Here is a 21,045-nt window from a genome sequence, read left to right on the forward strand (position 1 = left end):
TCAGTGTTGGATAGTTATAAAATGTTTCTAAAGTCTTGTTTCTGTGTTTCCCTCAGTCTCTATGTGTCCTGAAATTTATTTCCTGTTTGGAATGTCGATTGACTCCCTGGATTTATGAAGTCAGGGGATTTCCTGCCAATGAGCCATTCATTCATAAAATGGGTATCTGTTACTTCTTCCTATATGTGAGATTTCTGGTCCAGAAATTTAAATTAAATAAGATATAGGCCTTGTTTTATCAAACTCAGAGTCATTATTTTTACCAAAAAGTATAGAAGAGAGAAGTAGAGTTGTATAGAAGGGAGTCAGAAAAGTCTTTACAGAGAATATTTTTTGTTCTGTTCTATAATTAAGATTCCTTAGGAAGAGAATTTTAGAGAAAATTATTTTTAAACAGTACCCAAGCTTAACATTCAGTATATACGAGGTAGCTGTGAAGCAGTACTTAACGCAGTTGGAACATAGGATTTCTTTGAGGAGATGCAGGAAATAAAGGTTAAAAAAGTTCAGATCATAAATTAGTTTGTTATTACTGCTATAAAATATTATCACAAACTTAATGAAACAACACAAATTTATTATTTTAGAAGTCCACAGTTCCAAAGGCTGACACTGATGCTAACTTCAAGGTTTCAGCAGAACTGCTTTCCATTGTGGAAACTCCAGGGGTCAATTCATTTTTGTTCCTCATTTCAGCTGTTGGCAGGCATCAGTTCCTTCCATCTCTAAGCCTGTAGTCCCTATTCCTGTGTGCTTTCTGATCCAGAGGCTGCCCACATTTCTTGGTTCATGACCTCCCTCCTTCAGCTTCACAGCCAGCGATGGTGGGGCAAGTGATTACACACTTGGAATCTCTTCTGCCTCCTCTTGAACTTATACAGGCTCATTTGATTTAATTGGTTCTACTGGGTTAATACTGGATTATCTTAGTAGGAAGTTAGATGATTCACAACCTTAATTCCCTTTTCAAATGTATAATAAGAAAAAATAAATAAATGCGATTCAAGATGGTGGCGTGAGAGGTGAGACAAACAACTCCTCCCCAAATCACATATAATATGAAGATATAGTTAATACAACTAATCCTAAAAGAGCAACAAGAAGTAAGGCTGCACCAGACTACATACACCTAGAGAACACAGCAGACCTGGTGAAGCAGGGTAACATATCAGAACCTTGATCTGGCAGGACCCAAGCCCTTCCCCCACCACAGCTCACTAGTGGGAGAAAGAGAAACAGAGTTGGGAGGAGGTGGAAGCCTAGGACTGCTGAATACCGAGCCCGAGAGATCTGGGTTTGGGACCTGGAGGTTTGGGAGCACAAACCTACATTTCATGGTGCTCTGGAGATTAGTGGGGTTGGAAAGCTAAGGCAGGCAGAATACTTGGAGAGACTGAGATTCCAGCCATTGTGGAGGACAGGGATCCACATTCAGTTGCTCTGGAACAAGGGAAAAGTGGGCAGTCTAAGAGGTTTCCTAGCATTGAGAGGGCTGCTGAAAGGGTGGGGTTTGGATGGAGCTTGCTGAGCGGGAGAAGTGATAGGTGGACAAGATTGTCTGGGCATGCTCTGCCCAGCAGGTTGGGATATTTCAGGAGCTTCAGGAGCTCCATCCCCCTAGCTGGCTACTTATCTCTGAGGCCACCCACTGTGATATGCAGCCTGCTGTACCTTCCTCCTGGCCTGCCTGCCCCTGCTTTTAAAATGGAAGTCGCTGTCCTGGTGTTAGGCTAGCTAGAGGGAGGTTCCATCTACGGCAGCTGCAGATGCAAAGCACAGAGGCTTACAACTGTGTGCTCAGCCCACTGGTTCTGAAAGTAGAGACAAGTACTGCAGCCAGGAAGCAGGAAACAGCTCATTCCTCCACCCAGGCACCAGTATCACGTGCGTGTGACCCCTATCATCACTCCAGGGACTGAGCAGCTCCAGAGACTAGAGCTTCTAGGCCCTAGAAGGTGCCACATTCAAATATGAAATGTCACAGGAATCGGGTTCAGACCAAAATATCAAAAACAAAAGAAAAAGGCCCAAATGAAACTGAACTCACCAATCTTCCTGAGAGTTCAAAATAAAAATCATAAACATGCTCATGGAGGTACAGAAAAATATTCAAGAACTCAAGGACGAATTTAGGAAGGAGATCCAATTATTAAGAAATTCCATATCTGAAATGAAAGCAGATTAGATGTAGTAGGAGAGATGGTAAATGCAATAGAAATTAGAGAAGAGGAATACGAAGAAGCTGAGGCACAGGGAGAAAAAAGGATCTCTAAGAATGAAAGAATATTAAGAGAACTGTGTGACCAATCCAAATGGAATAATATTCACATTATAGGGTTACCAGAAGAAGAAGAAAGAAAAAGGGATAGAAAGTGCCTTTGAGGAGGTAATTGCTGAAAGCTTCCCCAATCTGGGGAAGGAGATAGTCTCTCAAGCCATGGAGGTGCACAGCTCTCCCAACACAAGGAACACAAGGAAGACAACACCAAGACTTATAGTAATTAAAATGACAAAGATTGAGGATAAGGAAGACTATTTAAAAGCAGCCAGAGACAGAAAAAAGATCATATACAAAGGAGGACCCATCAGGCTATCACTGGACTTCTCAGGAGAAACCTTACAGGCCAGAAGGAGTGGCATGATATATTTAATGCAATGAAACAGAAGGACCTCAAACCAAGAATATTTTACCCAGCAAGGTTATCATTTAAATTTGAAGGAGGGATTAAACAATTTTCAGATAAGCAAAAGTTGAGAGAATGTACCTCCCATAAACCAGCTCTACAGTGCATTTTGGAGGGACTGCTACAGATGGAAGTGTTTCTAAGGTTAAATATGTTTCATCAGAGGAAATAAACCACAGCAAAGTAAAACAATTAATTACTAAGTAGATGCAAAATCAAATCAACTAACCCCAAAGTCATTAAATGGATAGACAAAAAATACAGACTATGACACCTAAGATCTAAAGAATGGAAGAGAAAGAAGGGGAAACAAAAGTAGAAAGAACCTTTAGATTGTGTTTGTAATAGCATATTAAGTGAGTTAAGTTAAGGCGCTTAGATAGTAAGGAAGTTAAACTTGAACCTTTGGTGACCACGAATCTAAACCTGCAATGGCAGCAAGTACATACCTATCAATAATCATCATAACTGTAAATGGGTCAAAACATATAAAGTCACTGAACAGATTTAAAAAAAGACCTGTCTATATGCTGCCTACAAGAGACTCACTTCAAACCCAAAGACATACACAGACTGAAAGTAATGGAATGGAAAAAGATATTTCATGCAATGAAAAAGAAGAGAAAAGCAGGAGTTGCCATACTTGTATCAGACAAAATAGACTTCAAAACAATAAAACTAACAAGAGTCAAAGAAGGACATTACATAATATGAAAGGGGTCAGTCCAACAAGAGGATATAACTATTATAAATATCTATGCACCCAAAACAGGATCAACTACATATGTGAAACAAACACTAACAGAAATAAAGGGAGAAATACAATGCAATGAATTCATTTTAGGAGACTTCAACACACCACTCACTCCAAAAGACAGTCTAAGCAGACAGAAAATAAGTAAGGACACAGAGGCACTGAACAACACATTAGAACAGATGAACCTAACAGACATCTATACAACTCTAGACACAAAAGCTGCAGGATACACATTCTTCTCAACTGCATATGGAATATTCTCAAGTATAGACAACATATTAAGCCATGAAAAGGGCCTCAGTAAGTTCAAAAAGATTGAAATTACATCAACCAACTTCTCAGATCACAAAGGTATGAACTAGAAACAAATTACACAAAGAATATGAAAAAGCCCACAAACACATGGAGTATTAATAACATGCTCCTAAATAATCAGTGGATCAATAACCAAATAAAAACAGAGACCAAAAAACATATGGAGACAAAGGACAACAATAATTCACCACCACAAAATCTGTGGGATGCAGAGAAGGCTGTGCTAAGAGGGAAGTATATTGCAATACAGGCCTATCTCAGGAAAGAAGGACAATCCCAAATGAACAGTCTACACTCACAATTAATGAAACTAAAAAAAGAAGAACAAATTAGGCCCAAAGTCAGTAGAAGCAGGGTGATAATAAAGTTTGGAGCAGAAATAAATAAAATTGAGAAGAATAAAACAATAGAAAGAATCAACAAAACCAGGACCTGGAACTTTGAAAAAATAAACAAAATAGTTAAACTTCTACTCAGACTTATCAAGAAGAAAAGAGTCTACACACATAAACAGAATCAGAAATGAAAAAGGAAATACCACTATGGACACCACAGATATACAAAGAATTATGAGAGAACACTATGAAAAATTATATGTTAACAAACTGGAAAACCTTGAAGAAATGGACAACTTTCTAGAAAAATACAACCTTCCAAGACTGACCCAGGAAGAAACATTAAATCTAAACAGATCAATTACCAGCAACAAAATTGAACTGGAAATCAAAAAACTACCTAAGAACAAAATCCCTGGAGCAGATGATTTTTATCTGCTGAATTTTATCAAATTTTAGTGAAGACTTAATACCCATCCTCCTTAAAGTTTTCCAAAAATTGAAAAGAGGGAATAGTGCCAAACCCATTCTATGAGGTCAGCATCAGTCTAATATGAAAACCAGGAAAGACACTACAAAAAATGAAAATTACAGACCAATATCCCTGATGAACATACATGCAAAAATACTCAACAAAATATTACCAAACCAAATTCAAAAATACATTAAAAAGATCATCCATCATGATCAAGCAGGATTTATTCCAGGGATGCAAGGATGGTACAACATTCAAAAGTCAACTTCAACAAAAAGATGGACAAAAACCACATGATCATCTCCATAGATGCTGAAAAAGCATTGTACAAAACTCAACATCCATTCATGATAAAAGTTCTCAACAGAATGGGTATACAGGGCAAGTACCTCAATGTAATAAAGGCCATATATGATAAACCCACAGCCAACATTATACTTAACAGCGAGAAGCTAAACACTACTCCTCTAAGATCGGGAACTTTTATTCAACATAGTTCTGCAGGTCCTAGCCACAGCTATCAGACAACACAAAGAAATAAAGGGCATCCAGATTGGCAAGGCATGAGTTAAACTGTCCCTGTTTACAGATGACATGATATTGTACATAAAAACCCCAAAGAATCCACTTGAAAACTAGTAGATCTAATATCTGAATTAAGCAAAGTGGCAGGACATAAAATTAATACACAGAAATATGTTGCATTCCTATACACTAACAATGAAGTAGCAGAAAGAGAAATCAGGAAAACAATTCCATTCACAATTGCATCAAAAAGAATAAAACAACTAGGGATACACCATACCAAGGAAGTGAAAGACTGATACTCTGAAAACTACAAGACACTCATGAGAGAAATTAAAGAAGATACCAATAAATGGGGACAGCTACATGCAAGAAAATGAAACTGGATTATTATCTAAACACATACACAAAAGTAACCTCATAATGGATGAAAGACCTGAATGTAAGCTATGAAACCGTGAAACTGTTAGAAGTTTCATAGGCAAAAATCTTCTGAATGTAACCATGAGCAACTTTTTCCTAAACGCATCTCCTTGGACAAGGGAAACAAAATAAAAAATTAACAAATGGGACTATATCATGATAAAAAGCTTCTGTACAGCAAAGGACACCATCAGCAGAACAAAAAGGTATCCTACATTAGGGGAGAATATATTTGTAAATGATATATCTGACCAGAGGTTAACATCCAAAATATATAAAGAACTCACATGCCTCGACAAACAAAAAGCAAATAATCCTATTAAAAAATGGGTGGAGGATATGAACAGATACTTCTCCAAAGAAGAAATTCAGATGGTCAACAGGCACATGGAAACATGCTCTACATCACGAATTATCAGGGAAATGCAAATTAAAATCACAAAGAGTTATCACCTCACACCAGTTAAGATGGCCAATATAGAAAAGACTAGGAACCAAAAATGCTAGTGAGGATGCAGAGAAAGGGGAACCCTCTTGAACTGCTGATGGCAATGTAAACTAGTTCAACCATTGTGGAAAGCAGTATGGAGGCTCCTCAGAAACTAAAAATAGGAATACCATTTAACCCAGGAATTCCACTCCGAGGAATTTACCCTAAGAATGCAGCAGCCCACTTTCAAAAAGACATGTGAACCTCTATTTTTATTGTGGCACTATTTATAATAGCCAAGAAATGGAAGCAACCTAAGTGTCCATCAGTACATGAATGGATAAAGAAGATGTGGTACATGTACACAATGAAATATTATTCAGTCATAAGAAGAAAACAAATTCTACCATTTGCAACAACATGGATGGAGCTAGAGGGTATTATGCTCAGTGAAATAATCCAGGCAGAGAAAGACAAGTACCAAATGATTTCCCTCATCTGTGGAGCATAAGAACAAAGCACAAACTAAAGGTACAAAACAGCAGCAGACTCACAGAACCCAAGAATGGACTAACAGTTACCAAAGGGAAAGGCACTGCATAGAGTGGGGGGAAAAGGAGGGAGAAGGGGAATAAGGGGTATTATGATTAGCACATATAATATAGGGGAGGGCACAGGGAAGGCAGTATAGTACAGAGAAGACAAGTAGTAACTCTATAGCATCTTACTACACTGATGGACAGTGACTGTAATGGGGTATGTGATGGGGATGTGACAATGGGGGAAGTCTAGTAACCACAATGTTGCTCATGTGATTGTATATTAATGATACCAATATTAAAAATAAATGAACAAACATTATTGAATGAATCCACAGAAAAAAGGAAAAAAGAATAAAATGTATAATAACATATTCTTATGCTCTGGGGATTAGCTCCTGGATGTCTTTGGATGGACCATTATTCTACCTATAGTGGGTCACATAAATCAAATTTGTTTAAAGAAAATATAGAGGAGAATCTTTTTCCATTTCATATTCATTAGCACACACCTATTTATTCACGTTTCATTATTCTTTGCCTGATTCTGGTGTAGTTTTTTTCCCCCAAAATCCTCTTTTGTTTATGTTATGAAACTAGCATGCAGATGTGCATACTATTCTGTAACTATTTTTTAAAACTTTATCGTGTTCTATATATCTGACATATTCTTTCATATATTTCCCCCTTCTTTTCTCTTTGTCAGCAGCACTGGAAGTTTGTCTTTCTCATTGATCTTTTCCAAAAACATGCTGTTGGATCTTCAAACCTCATTAAGATAGGCCGACCTCATTTCACTGCACTTCATTTTATTTGTGCTTCACAGAAAATTGCACTTTTTACAAATTGGAGGTTTGTGGCAAACCTGTGTAAAGCAAGTGCATTGGCACAATTTTTCCAATAGCATTCACCCACTTCTGTCTCTGTGTCACATTTTGGTAATTCTCTCGATATTTCAAATTTTTCTCATTATTATTTTATTTCTCATGGTGATCTGTGATCAGTGATCTTTGACATTAGTATTGTAATATTTTGAGGTACCACACACTGCTCTCATATCAGATGGTGAACTTAATCCATAAATGTTTTGTGTATTCTGGCTGCGCTGCTGACCAGTTGTTTCCCCCATCTCTCTTCCTCTCCTCTATCTTTATTCCCTAAGACACAACAGTATTGAAATTAGTCAAATTAATAAACCTAGAGGGGCTTCTCAGTGTTCAAGTAAAAGCAAGAGTTGAAAGCCTCTCATTTTAAATAAAAATATAGAAATGATTTAAGCTTATTGAGGAAGGCATATTGAAAGTTGAGATAGTCCAAAACTTCAGCCTCTTGTGCCACTTAGTCAAGTTGTGAATGCAGAGGAAAAGTTCTGGACGAAAACAAAAAGTGCTGCTTCAGAGAACACACAAATGATAGGAAAGCCAAACAGCTTTATTATTTATATGGAGAAAGTTTTAGTGGTCTGGTTAGAAAAGCAAACCAGTAACAACATTTCCTTAAACCAAAGTTAACACCAGAACAAGATGCTAATTCTCCTCAATTTTGTGAATGCTCAAAGAGGTAAGGAAGCCACAGAAGAAGTTGGAAGCTAGCAGAGGTTGGTACCAAGGTTTAAGAAAAGAAACCATCTCCTTGCCTTAAAAGTGCAAGTGAAACAGCAAATACTGATACAGACGCTGCAGCTAGTTACGAGAAGATCTAGGTAAAAGAACACATAAAGATTATTACACAAAATAATAGATTTTCGATGTAGAAAAAAAGGCTTTCTACTGTCATCTAGGACTTTCATAACTGGAGAGAAGTCAATGCCTGTGTGGGGAAGTTGGAGTTCCTATGGCCAGGATCCTTACTGAACTTAAACCACCTGATGATGTAACTGGCCTGTTGCTAGGTTACCGCTTCCACATCTTTAGGCAATAAACTATTATTACACTATATAGACAGCTCGGCCCAGTACTCCCTGCACGGAGGCAGAGATGCTAGTGCATGACCTACTGCTGGGAGAGCAAGCTGGATAATAAACCTCCTCACCCCAAAGAACGTTTTGCTGTCATTTTCTTTGGTTACATTGAATCCACAGTGAACTTGCCCAGGGCTGAAACCCATTGGGAAGACAATTGGCATAGTCAGCAGGGTTCACGGTTGACCAAGGAAAAAGACAGGCTGCCCTATGGGAGGGGTGCTCCAGTGGGCTGCCCCTGTGAATGGGGAGACAGTGGATTGTCCCCCAGTGGGTATGTGGTCTGAGGTGGCTTGCCTCCTAGAGGACAGGGCCCCACCTCAGGACTAGAGGCAAGTGGAGGTAATACCTGAGGCCATAGGGGTGGCCCTTGGTATAGTAAGTGGGTCTTTTGAGAGACAGGGTGTCTGTGAGGCAGCAGGGACTGTGAGTTGGCAGCTTCTCATAGTATTAAAAAAGTCTACAGAAAATAAAGACATGCTTCTGAAAAAGACCCAAGAAATGGGGGCATGGGAACATGAGCTGCAAACTTCTGTGGATTCCCTGAAGAAGGAAATGGCACTGGTGTGAGAGGAGGCAGCAATAGAACGCTGACAGCAAGGTGCCATTGATGAGGGAAGAAATTCCTTACAGAACAAGACAGCAGCACTGCCAGGTGTTCTGAAGGAGGAAGAGGCCATCAAGGAAAAAGATGAACTCCTGAGGGAAGCACAGGTGGAGGTGGCATGAGAATATCAGCTGTGAAGCATTGAGGTGAAGGTAAGAGGGCTGCTGAAGACTGAGGTAGCATTGCTGCAAAGCACAGTAGAAAAGGTAAAGGTTGTAGCAGAGGAGGCACTTGGGAGAGAGGAGAGAAAGGTACCATCAGCCCCAGAAATGGAGGAGCTGGGGAAGGATGAAGGGGTGGTGCTGGAGGCACTGGTGCCTCCTGTATTCAAATCATGCCTCATAGTTGTAAAGAAAACAAAGACCCAGCAGCTGAAAGTTCCCCAAGGAGAGGAGTAGCCCCCTCCCCGGGTCATGGAGCACTCTGTTCTCCACCCCTTTACTCAGGCTGAGCTGGTGGATTTCAGCTCCCAGATTAGGCAGAAGCCCTAGGAGTCAATATCAGCTTGGCTCCTGCATCTGGTGGGACTGGGATGAGACATGTGCATCTGCCTTTACTACAGTCAAATGGGCAGTCAAGGCCATGCAGGCCTTGAGTGTGATAGACCCATCAAGGCCCTGTGAGCTGGATGTTCATGTGACTGAATATGGTTATGGCTGGGGTCTCTGGCAGTGGCTTGAATGAACTCACCAATCTATTGTATTCTACTCACAACTCTGGAAAGGGGCAGAGGTACGATACACTTTGGTAGAAAAACAACTAGCTGCCGTGTATCACGCTTCCTGGCTACAGAACCCATCACTGGAATAGCCCCAATAAAGATAATAACCACCTATCCCATCTTGGGGTGGGTACAAGACTGGACACAAAAGCCAAGGAGTGGTGGTGTGGCACAAACGCTCACACTGGTCAAGTGGGGTTCTTACCTACAGCAGTGTAGTGCCCTCTCTAGTAGCCCCTTGAGTGAAGAACTCCAATGCTTTTTGGAGCAGGTGACATATACTAGTGAAAAGCAGGAAGAACCTGCTTTTGAATCATTAGTAGCAGAGAGTCCCTATCAGGAGGGAAGAGCCCCTATACCCAAAGATCCATGGTATACAGATGGCTCCAGCCATGGGCAGCTCCCCAAATGGAGGACCATATCTTTCCATCCTAAGACTGAGATAATATAGATGGAAGATGATGAGGGGAAGATCAGTCAGTGGGCAGATTTGCGGGCCCTGTGGCTTGTGATCAGCCAGGAGCCCTCCCCTATAGTTGTCTGCACTGACACCTGGGCTGTCTATCAGGGCTTGACCCTGTGGCTACCAACTTGGTACCACTGCTAACTGGCTGGTTGGTCACCAACCCTTTTGGGGGCAAGAATTGTTGCAAGACTTATGGACCTGTGGTCAGACTGAAATAATTTCAGTATACCATGTGACAGATCATTTGCCACTGGCATCCCCAGGAAATAATGAAACAGATAAATTGGCGCAGATACATTGGTTAGAAGGAACACCTGCCTCTAATGTAGCCCAATGGTTACATCAGTGTTTGTTGCATGCAGCACAAAAGACAATGTGGGCTGTCGCCCATCAATGGCGCTTGCCTTTTGCCGGGAGCCAACCTTCTCTACCTGCCTGATGGCACAGCCCAGGAGGCCAGTGGATGGACGCCACACAGCGGGCCTCCAAAGGGAAGGCTACTGATATCTCTTCTATTGCTTAATTTGACTATTCCCCTAGATTCAAACAACCTTTATGAATCAGAAAAAGCCCCTAGGGAAAAGACTGTTAGGAGCCGTAAAGCAATCATAAAACTCAGTTTGTGACCCTGCACATTCCCTTCAGGCCGGTGGGTTATTGTCCCTAGGTTGGGAAATAGAAGAAAGTTCAGGTGACTTCATGGTCCAGCTCCCAGGCCAGTTTGACCCCCAGGAGAAACAAGAGGTGACTAATGGGGTGTTGGTCAGGAAAACATATGGAAAAATCTTGGTAGAGTTACCTTAAGAATCATCACTATAGAAATTACAGCAAGCATTGTTATAGTCAGCAGAACGAGTGCTGCTCATTCTACTGTAAATGGTCTCAGGGAACTATGGAAAAAATATGCCCTACAACAAGCCTAAGTGAGAGTCCAGTTAAGCCAGTTTTAAGACCCATTCAGAAAACAGTGTGGTGCCTTGTAGAAATGTAACCTGAGATTAGGATCTAAAGGTATGAGAGCTACAGAAAAATCGAAGAAAAAGAAAACATAATGACCTTTCATGGTTGGGAAAACAGGGGAACATTCTTAGTAGATAATGCCATAAATCACTGAATGACATATGCCTTAAGATGATTTTAAGTAACCACTCTCTTATATGTTGCTTGAGGTTTCTGTCAATAAACAGGCCAGGCCAGCTTAGCACCTTTGCTAGTGTCTGTGTCCTCATTCATTTGCCGACACCGTTCCTCCTTCAGGGACTCCTGGACTCGCTGGAGCTGGACTCCAACAGACTTTGACCTTTGAAGAAGTTAGTAGAGCCTGGCAGGAATAGGTTGTGTACTCCAAAAGGACTTACACTGAGTTCCACAGCAACATGGGACAACAGCTAAGGGGCCTTTACCCTTCTCCAGGTGGCAGATAGACTATGTTGGATCTCTACCTGTGTCAGAAGAATATTGGTATGCCATGACTTGTGTGGACACAGCTACTGGACTTCTGGTTGCTTTCCCACCTGTTGTATAAACCAGCAGATGACCTAAAGAGGCCTGGAGTGTCTCTTTGCCACCTATGGCCAACCACAGGTAATTGAGAATGATCAGGGCACCCATTTTACTGGACATACACTGCAAGCATGGGTGCAACAGCTGGGAATCAAGTGGAAGTTTCATGTGCCATACAATCCTACTGCAGCGGGCATGATAGAGAGGCACAATAGCTTGTTAAAATCTGGACCGAAGTCAGATACCAATAGTCTGTGGGGATTCTCGTCTGCTTATGGACTGTGCTTTGAATGAGAGACCCCAAAAGGGAGCCCTGAGCCCCATAGACATGTTAACACATATGGCTGCCTCCCCTATACAACTGCAAGCACAAACCAAGGATGAATCACTAAAGCTGAGATTTGGCCACCAGAATAAGATCTTGCTGCCAGCACCAACTGCACTGAACCCTGGAGACTCCATTGAGTGGATGTGGCCTTGGACCTTTCAACGCATGGACCAAAGATGGCTGGCTCTCCTGGCACCTTGGGGACAAGTCCTGGAAGCTGGCCTCCTGTGTATTCCCAGAATAACAGCAGAGTGGCCCCCAAATGTCACAGTGGTATATCCTGAATGGCCAGAAAGTAGGAGCATCTTACCAGGGTATTTTCTTTTGTTATTATGGCCAGCACATGCACCTCCAGTAGCACTATATATACACCCTTCAGTAACCCCCACAGGGAAAGGACTAAAAACATGTTCTACTAAACCTGGAAGGGACCCCTTTCCTGCTGCAGTCCTATCATAGGACCACTCTCTTGCATGTATCTTACCTGATAGACAAGATTTGCCTATGTTGGTGTCATTAAAACATGTGTCTTATTGCCCCTAAGGTCTTTGTGGATTGGGAACCTCCTCTGACTTAAGGATTATTATAATTTTTGTTACCTGTATCAAAATATTGTTGTTATCTTAATTTTTGTTACTATCTCTAAGCTGTTGTTAACTTCTGTTGCTGTTGTGGAATCTGGTTACAGTGCTCTGGCTTTGTCACACAGGGACCATTGCAGATGATTGAAAGCATGTAGATTGTAAGGCAAGAATCCTGGAGGGGTGGAGTGTGGGGAAGTTGGGGTTCCTATGGCCAGAATCCTCACTGAACTTAAACCACCTCTTGATGTAACTGGCCTATTGCTAGGCTATAGGCTACCACTTCCAAATCTTTAGGCAATAAGCTATTATTGCGCTATATAGAGAGCTCGGCCCAATGCTCCCTGTGCGGAGGCAGAGATGCTAGTGCTCGACCTACCACCAGGAGAATAAGCTGGGTAATAAACCCTTTCACCCCAAAGACTGTTTTGCTGTCATTTTCTTTGGTCACACTGAATCCATAGCAAACTTGCCCGAGGCTGAAACCCATTGGCAACACAGCCTGGGTCAAAGCTTTATAGGACAGGCTGAATCTCTTGTTCTAGGTTAATGTAGCTGGTGATTTAATTTGAAGCCAATGCTCATTCAGCATTCCAAAAACTCAAGGGCCCTTAATAATTATGCTAAATCTACACTATTTATGCTCTAGAAATGGAACAACAAAGCCTGGATGATAGTACATCTGCTTATAGCATGGTTTACTGAATAATTTAAGCCCACTGTTGAGACCCAGTACTCAGAGAAAATATTCATATCAAAATATGACTGGTCATTGATAATGTGCCTAATCACCCAAGAGCTCTGATGTAGATGGATAATGAGGTTAATGCTGTTTTCATTCCTGCTAACACAACATCCAATATTCAGCCAATGACTCAAGGACTGATTTTGAGTCTTATTACATAAGAAATATATTCCATAAAGCTATAGCTGCCACAGATAGTGAAGGATTCAGGTGCATCTGGGCAAAATAAATTGAAAACCTTCTAGATGCCATTCAGAACATTCATGGAAAGAGGTCTTATGCAAACATTATCAGGAGTTTGGAAGAAGGTGATTCCAAGCCTCATGGATAAATTTGAAGGTTCCATGACATAAGTGGAGGAAATAACTGCCAATATGGTAGCCCCAGCAAGAGAACTAGAATTTAGCAGCAGAGCCTGAAGATGGTGACTGAATTGCTTCAAGAAGAGTTGCTTCTTGTGGATGAGCAAAAAAGTATTTTTTTGAAGTAAAATCTACTCCTGGTGAAGATACAATAAAGACTGTTGAAATAACAACATAGGATTTAAAATACTACACCAATTTAGTTGATAAAGCAGCAGCAGCATTTGAAAAGATTGACTCTGATTTTGAAAGTTCTGTGAGAAAAATTATTATGAAACAGTATCACCTGCGACAGAAAAATCGTTCAGGTGAGGAATAATCAATCAATATGGCAATTTCACTGTTGTCTTATTTTAAGAAATTGCTGCATCCATCCCAACCTTTTGCAGCCACCACCCTGATCAATCAACATCCAGCAACACTGAGGCAAGACCTTCTATCAGCAAAAAGATTACAACACACTGAAAGCTCAGATGATGGTAAGCATTTTTTAGTAATAACGTATATTTTAATTAAGTTATGTGCAATTTTAGACATATGGCAGTTGCACACTTAACAGACTATAGTGTAGTATAAACATAACTTTTAAATGCCCTAGGAAACCAAAAACTTCATTTGACTTACTTTATTGTGATATTCACCATGGTCTGGAACTGAACCAGCAGCACCACCAAGATATGCCTGTATTTTAAAAATGTGGCATAATCATATAAACAGAGAACTCAAGGGAATAAACATATGAAAAGGTCATCAAGTTGGCTGGATAAAAGATCAGTTTATAGACATCAGTAATATTTTTTTTTGTAGCAGCAGCAATCAAGTAATAAATGTTATATAAAACAAATTTTACTTATAATAACCAAAACATAAAATACCTTGCTACTAACATATAAAGAGATAACATTTTTTTTTAGGGCATCTCTCATATTTATTGATCAAGTGGTTGTTAACAACAATAAAATTCTGTATAGGGGAGTCAATGCTCAATGCACAATCATTAATCCATCTCAAGCCTAATTCTCATTAGTCTCCAATCTTCTGAAGCATAATGAACAAGTTCTTACATGGTGAACAAATTCTTACATAGTGAATAAGTTCTTACATGGTGAACAGTACAAGGGCAGTCATCACAGAAACTTTCAGTTTTGATCATACATTATGAACTATAAACAATCAGGTCAAATATGAATATTCATTTGATTTTTACACTTGATTTATATGTGGATCCCACATTTCTCCCTTTATTATTATTATTGTTTTTATTTTTAATAAAATGCTGAAGTGGTAGGTAGATGCAAGATAAAGGTAGAAAAGATAGTTTAGTGCTGTAAGAGGGCAAATGTAGATGATCAGATGTGTGTCTGTAGACTATGTGTTAATCCAAGCTAGACAAGGGCATTAAAACATCCACAGATGCAGGAGATTTCTCTCAAAACAGCGGGGGTGAGGGGGGGAGGTTCTAAGCTTCACCACTGTTGATCCCCAATTTATCACCTGATGGCCCCCCTGCGACTGTGCCTGTCTTAGGTTGTTCCTCCCTTGAGGAATCTTACCCGTCTCTGGCAAACCAGTCATCTTCTGGGGCCATACAGGGAGATGTAAAGTTGGTAAGTGAGAGAGAAGCCATATTGTTTGAAAAGGTTAGCTTTTTACTTCTTTGCAGATTTAAGCCGTGTGGCTTCTATGCCCAGCATTTGTCTTGAGGTATCTTTACCACTTGGAAGAATTACGATACTCAGTAAATTCGATATGAGGCACGAATTCTATTTAAGGGTTGTAATTAGGAAGGAAGAAGAAAAGCTATAGAAGTAGCAGATGGAAGAAACCATGGGAGGATTGATTATTTCTTTGACATATCTTCTTGTAGAGTAACTTAAGCATGTATAGGTTTTAAACTACTAACTAAATTGCACACACACATTAACATAATAGGAATACAGTTACATAACCAAAGCAGATCTATAATTACCAGCGATCTCCAGTGAAGCCAAGAAAACCAGTTAGGCACCCTAGGCATTTGTGAAAATTTGTCTATGATATAATGGATATTGTCCAGCAGAATTTGAACAGTCTGAGAGAAATCAAACGAATTAAAACTATCCATTCCTGGGAACTGTTCACATCCCATATGTTCTTTTAACAGTAGATAGTCTGTAGTCATAAGATTTTGGAGTGCTACAACTTGCACTTCTCCTAATTCTTGGTTGAGTTCCAACAGTATAGATCCAGTCAAATTTGTTGTTTTACTGTATGCACAGGCCAGCTTAGATATCTCCTTCTTCATTCCAATGACAAGTCCAGGAAATGGTGGGATGGATGCAGCTACAACTGCAGCATTGCCTGGATCTTTGATGAGGTTTTTTGATGATCATATTCTGGTATGAGTCCTCCAGAGAGTGCTGATATTGGAAGTTTTTCTTCATATCATATCTTAGTTCATTTTCTGGGTAGCCAAATTAGGCTTTGATCTTCTGTATAAACACAAACAGACCCTTTGCCTACACTTTGCTATGCCCTTATGCCATTATGTAGAACTCATTAGAGGTCACCACACAGGAACTGCTTTTTTTTTTTTAAGAGAAAGGAATATTAACAGAAAAGTGTACCTCCATAGCCGATCATCTGACACACTTTAAGTGATCAAAATTAAGGATATTTAAGGCATGCATTAATCGTTGATTTACAGTTAGTTTTATCCTATCAGGGAGTAATCCCCCTTCCCTTTCTTTTTTTTTGTTATGTTTAATCTACACTTACATGAATAATATTATGTTTACTAGGCTCTCCCCTATAACAGGTCCCCCCTATAAATCCCTTTACAGTCACTTTCCATCAGCATAGCAAAATGTTGTAGAATCACTACTTGTCTTCTCTGTCTTGTACAGCCATCCCCTTTCTCCCACCCCCCCATGCATGCTAATCTTAATATCCCTCTTCTTCTCGCCCCCCTTATCCCTCCCTACCCACCCATCCTCCCCAGTCCCTTTCCCTTTGGTACCTATTTGTCCATTCTTGGGTTCTGTGATTCTGCTGCTGTTTTGTTCCTTCAGTTTTTCTTTTGTTCTTATACTCCACAGATGAGTGAAATGATTTGGTATTTCCCTTTCTCCACTTGGCTTATTTCACTGAGCATAATACCCTCCAGGTCCATCCATATTGCTACAAATGGTAGGATTTTCCCTCTTCTTATGGCTGAGTAGTATTCCATTGTGTATATGTACCACATCTTCTTTATCCATTCATCTACCGACGGACATTTAGGTTGCTTCCAATTCTTGGCTATTGTAAATAGTGCTGCGATAAACATAGGGGTGCATCTGTCTTTCTCAAACTTGATTGCTGCGTTCTTAGGGTAAATTCTTAGGAGTGGAATTCCTGGGTCAAATGGTAGGTCTGTTTTGAGCATGTTGATGAACCTCCGTACTGCTTTCCACAATGGTTGAACTAATTTCCATTCCCACCAGAAATGTAGGAGGGTTCCCCTTTCTCCACAGCCTTGCCAACATTTGTTGTTGTTTGTCTTTTGGATGGCAGCCATCCTTACTGGTGTGAGGTGATATCTCATTGTAGTTTTAATTTGCATTTCTCTGATAATTAGCGATGTGGAGCATCTTTTCATGTGTCTGTTGGCCATCTGTATTTCTTTTTTGGAGAACTGTCTGTTCAGTTCCTCTGCCCATTTTTTAATTGGATTATTTGTTTTTTGTTTGTTGAAGTGGGTGAGCTCTTTATATATTTTGAACATCAAGCCTTTATCGGATCTGTCATTTACAAATATATTCTCCCATACTGTAGGGTTCCTTTTTGTTCTATTGATGGTCTCTTTTGCTGTACAGAAGCTTTTCAGCTTAATATAGTCCCACTTGTTCATTTTTGCTGTTGTTTTCCTTGCCCAGGGAGATAGATATGTTCCAGAAGAGGTCACACATGTTTATGTCTAAAAGGATTTTGCCTTGTATTTTTCTAAGAGTTTTATGGTTTCATGACTTACATTCAGGTCTTTGATCCATTTTGAATTTACTTTTGTATATGGGGTTAGACAATGGTCCAGTTTCACTCTCCTACATGTAGCTCTCCAGTTTTGCCAGCATCATCTGTTAAAGAGACTGTCATTTCACCATTGTATGTCCATGTCTCTTTTATCAAATATTAATTGCCCATATATGTTTGGGTTAATTTCTGGAGTCTCTAATCTGTTCCACTGGTCTGTGGCTCTGTTCTTATGCCAGTACCAAATTGTCTTGATTACTATGGCTTTATAGTAGAGCTTGAAGTTGGGGAGTGAGATCCCCCCTACTTTATTCTTCTTTTTCAGGATTGCTTTGGCTATTCGGGGTCTTTGGTGTTTCCATATGAATTTTTGAATTATTTGCTCCAGTTCATTGAAGAATGTTGCTGGTAATTTGAGAGGGTTTTCATCAAATCTGTATATTGCTTTGGGCAGGATGGCCATTTTGACGATATTAATTCTTCGTAGCCATGAGCATGGAATGAGTTTCCGTTTGTTAGTGTCCCCTTTAATTTCTCTTAAGAGTGACTTGTAGTTTTCAGGGTATAGGTCTTTCACTTCTTTGGTTAGGTTTATTCCTAGGTATTTTATTCTTTTTGATGCAATTGTGAAAGGAATTGTTTTCCTGATTTCTCTTTCTATTGGTTCATTGTTAGTGTATAGGAAAGCTATAGATTTCTGTGTGTTGATTTTGTATACTGCAACTTTTCTGTATTCTGATATCAGTTCTAGTAGTTTTGGAGTGGAGTCTTTAGGGTTTTTTATGTATAATATCATATCATCTGCAAATAGTGACAGTTTAACTTCCTCTTTACCAATCTGGATTCCTTGTATTTCTTTGTTTTGTCTGACTGCTGTGGGTAGGACCTCTAGTACTATGTTAAATAACAGTGGGGAGAGGGGGCATCCCTGTCTAGTTCCCGATCTCAGAGGAAATGCTTTCAGCTTCTCGCTGTTCAGTATAATGTTGGCTGTGGGTTTATCATATATGGCCTTTATTATGTTGAGGTACTTGCCCTCTATTCCCATTTTGCTGAGAGTTTTTATCATGAATGGATGTTGAATTTTGTCAAATGCTTTTTCAGCATCTATGGAGATGATCATGTGGTTTTTGTCTGTCTTTTTGATGATGTGGTGGATGATGTTGATGGATTTTTGAATGTTGTACCATCCTTGCATCCCTGGGATGAAACCCACTTGGTCATGGTGTATGATCCTTTTGATATACTGTTGAATTCTGTTTGCTAATATTTTATTCAGTATTTTTGCATGTACATTCATCAGGGATATTGGTCTATAATTTTCTTTTTTGCTGGGGTCTTTGCCTGGTTTTGGTATTAGGGTGATGTTGGCTTCATAGAATGAGTTTTGGAGTATTCCCTCCCCTTCTATTTTTTGGAACACTTTAAGGAGAATGGATATTATGTCTTCTCTGTGTGTCTGATAAAATTCTGAGGTAAATCCGTCCTGCCACAGGGTTTTATTCTTGGGTAGTTTTTTGATTACCGTTTCAATTTCTTTGCTCATAATTGGTTTGTTTAACTTTTCTGTTTCTTCCTTGGTCAGTCTTGGGAGGTTGCATTTTTCTAGGAAGTTATCCATTTCTTCTAGGTTTTCCAGCTTGTTGGCATATAGGTTTTCATAGTAGTCTTCTTTGTATTTCTGTGGAATCTTTCGTGATTTTTCCATTCTCATTTCTGATTCTGTTGATGTGTGTTCATTCTCTTTTTCTCTTAATAAGTTTGGCTGGAGGCTTATCTATTTTGTTTATTTTCTCAAAGAACCAGCTCTTGGTTTCATTGATTTTTGCTGTTGTTTCATTCTTCTCAATTTTGTTTATTTCTTTTCTGATCTTTATTATGTCCCTCCTTCTGCTGACTTTAGGCCTCATTTGTTCTTCTTTTTCCAGTTTCGATAATTGTGATGGCAGACTATTCATTTGGGATTGTTCTTCCTTCTTCAAGTGTGCCTGGATCACTATATACTTTCCTCTTAAGACTGCTTTCACTGCATCCCACAGAAGTTGGGGCTTTGTGTTGTTGTTGTCATTTGTTTCTATATATTCCTTGATCTCTATTTTGATTTGTTCATTGATCCATTGATTATTTAGAAGCATGTTGTTAAGCCTCCATGTGTTTGTGAGTCTTTTTGTTTTCTTTGTAGAATTTATTTCTACTTTTATACCTTTGTGGTCTGAAAAATTGGTTGGTAGAATTTCAGTATTTTGGAATTTACTGAGGCTCTTTTTGAGGGCTAGTATGTGGTCTATTCTGGAGAATGTTCCATGTGCACTTAAGAAGAATGTATATCCTGTTGCTTTTGAATATAGCATTCTATAGATATCTGTTAAGTCCATCTGTTCTAGTGTGTTGTTCAGTGCCTCTGTGTCCTTACTTATTTTCTGCCTGGTGGATCTATCCTTTGGGGTGAGTGGTGTGTTGAAGTCTCCTAAAATGAATACATTGCAGTCTATTTCCCTCTTTAGTTCTGTTAGTATTTGTTTCACATATGCTTGTGCTCCTGTGTTGGGTGCACATATATTTAGAATGGTTATATCCTCTTGTTGGACTGAGCCCTTTATCATTATGTAGTGTCCTTCTTAATCTCTTGTTACTTTCTTTGTTTTGAAGTCTATTTTGTCTGATATTAGTACTGCAACCCCTGCTTTCTTCTCATTGTTGTTTGCCTGAAATATGTTTTTCCATCCCTTGAGTTTTAGTCTGTGCATGTCTTTGGGTTTGAGCTGAGTTTCTTGTAAGCAGCATATAGATGGGTCTTGCTTTTTTATGCATTCTATTACTCTGTGTCTTTTGATTGGTGCATTAAGTCCATTTACATTTAGGGTGACTATTGAGAGATTTGTACTGATTGCCATTGCAGGCTTTAGATTCGTGGTTACCAAAGGTTCAAGGTTAGCTTCTTTAGTATCTTACTGCCTAACTTAGCTCACTTATTGAGCTGTTATATACACTGTCTGGAGATTCTTTTCTTCTCTCCCTTCTTATTCCTCCTCCATTCTTCATGTGTGTTTTGTTCTGTGCTCTTTTTAGGAGTGCTCCCATCCAGAGCAATCCCTGTAAGATGCCCTGTAGAGGTGGTTTGTGGGAAGCAAATTCTCTCAGCTTTTGGTTGTCTGGGAATTGTTTAACCCTGCCATCATATTTAAATAATAGTCATGCTGGATACAGTGTCCTTGGTTCAAGGCCCTTCTGTTTCATTGCATTAAGTATATCATGCCATTCTCTTCTGGCCTGCAGGGTTTCTGTCAAGAAGTCTGATG

The sequence above is a fragment of the Manis javanica genome, chromosome 3, assembly GCF_040802235.1.
Source record: "Manis javanica isolate MJ-LG chromosome 3, MJ_LKY, whole genome shotgun sequence".
Classification (NCBI taxonomy): Eukaryota; Metazoa; Chordata; class Mammalia; order Pholidota; family Manidae; genus Manis; species Manis javanica.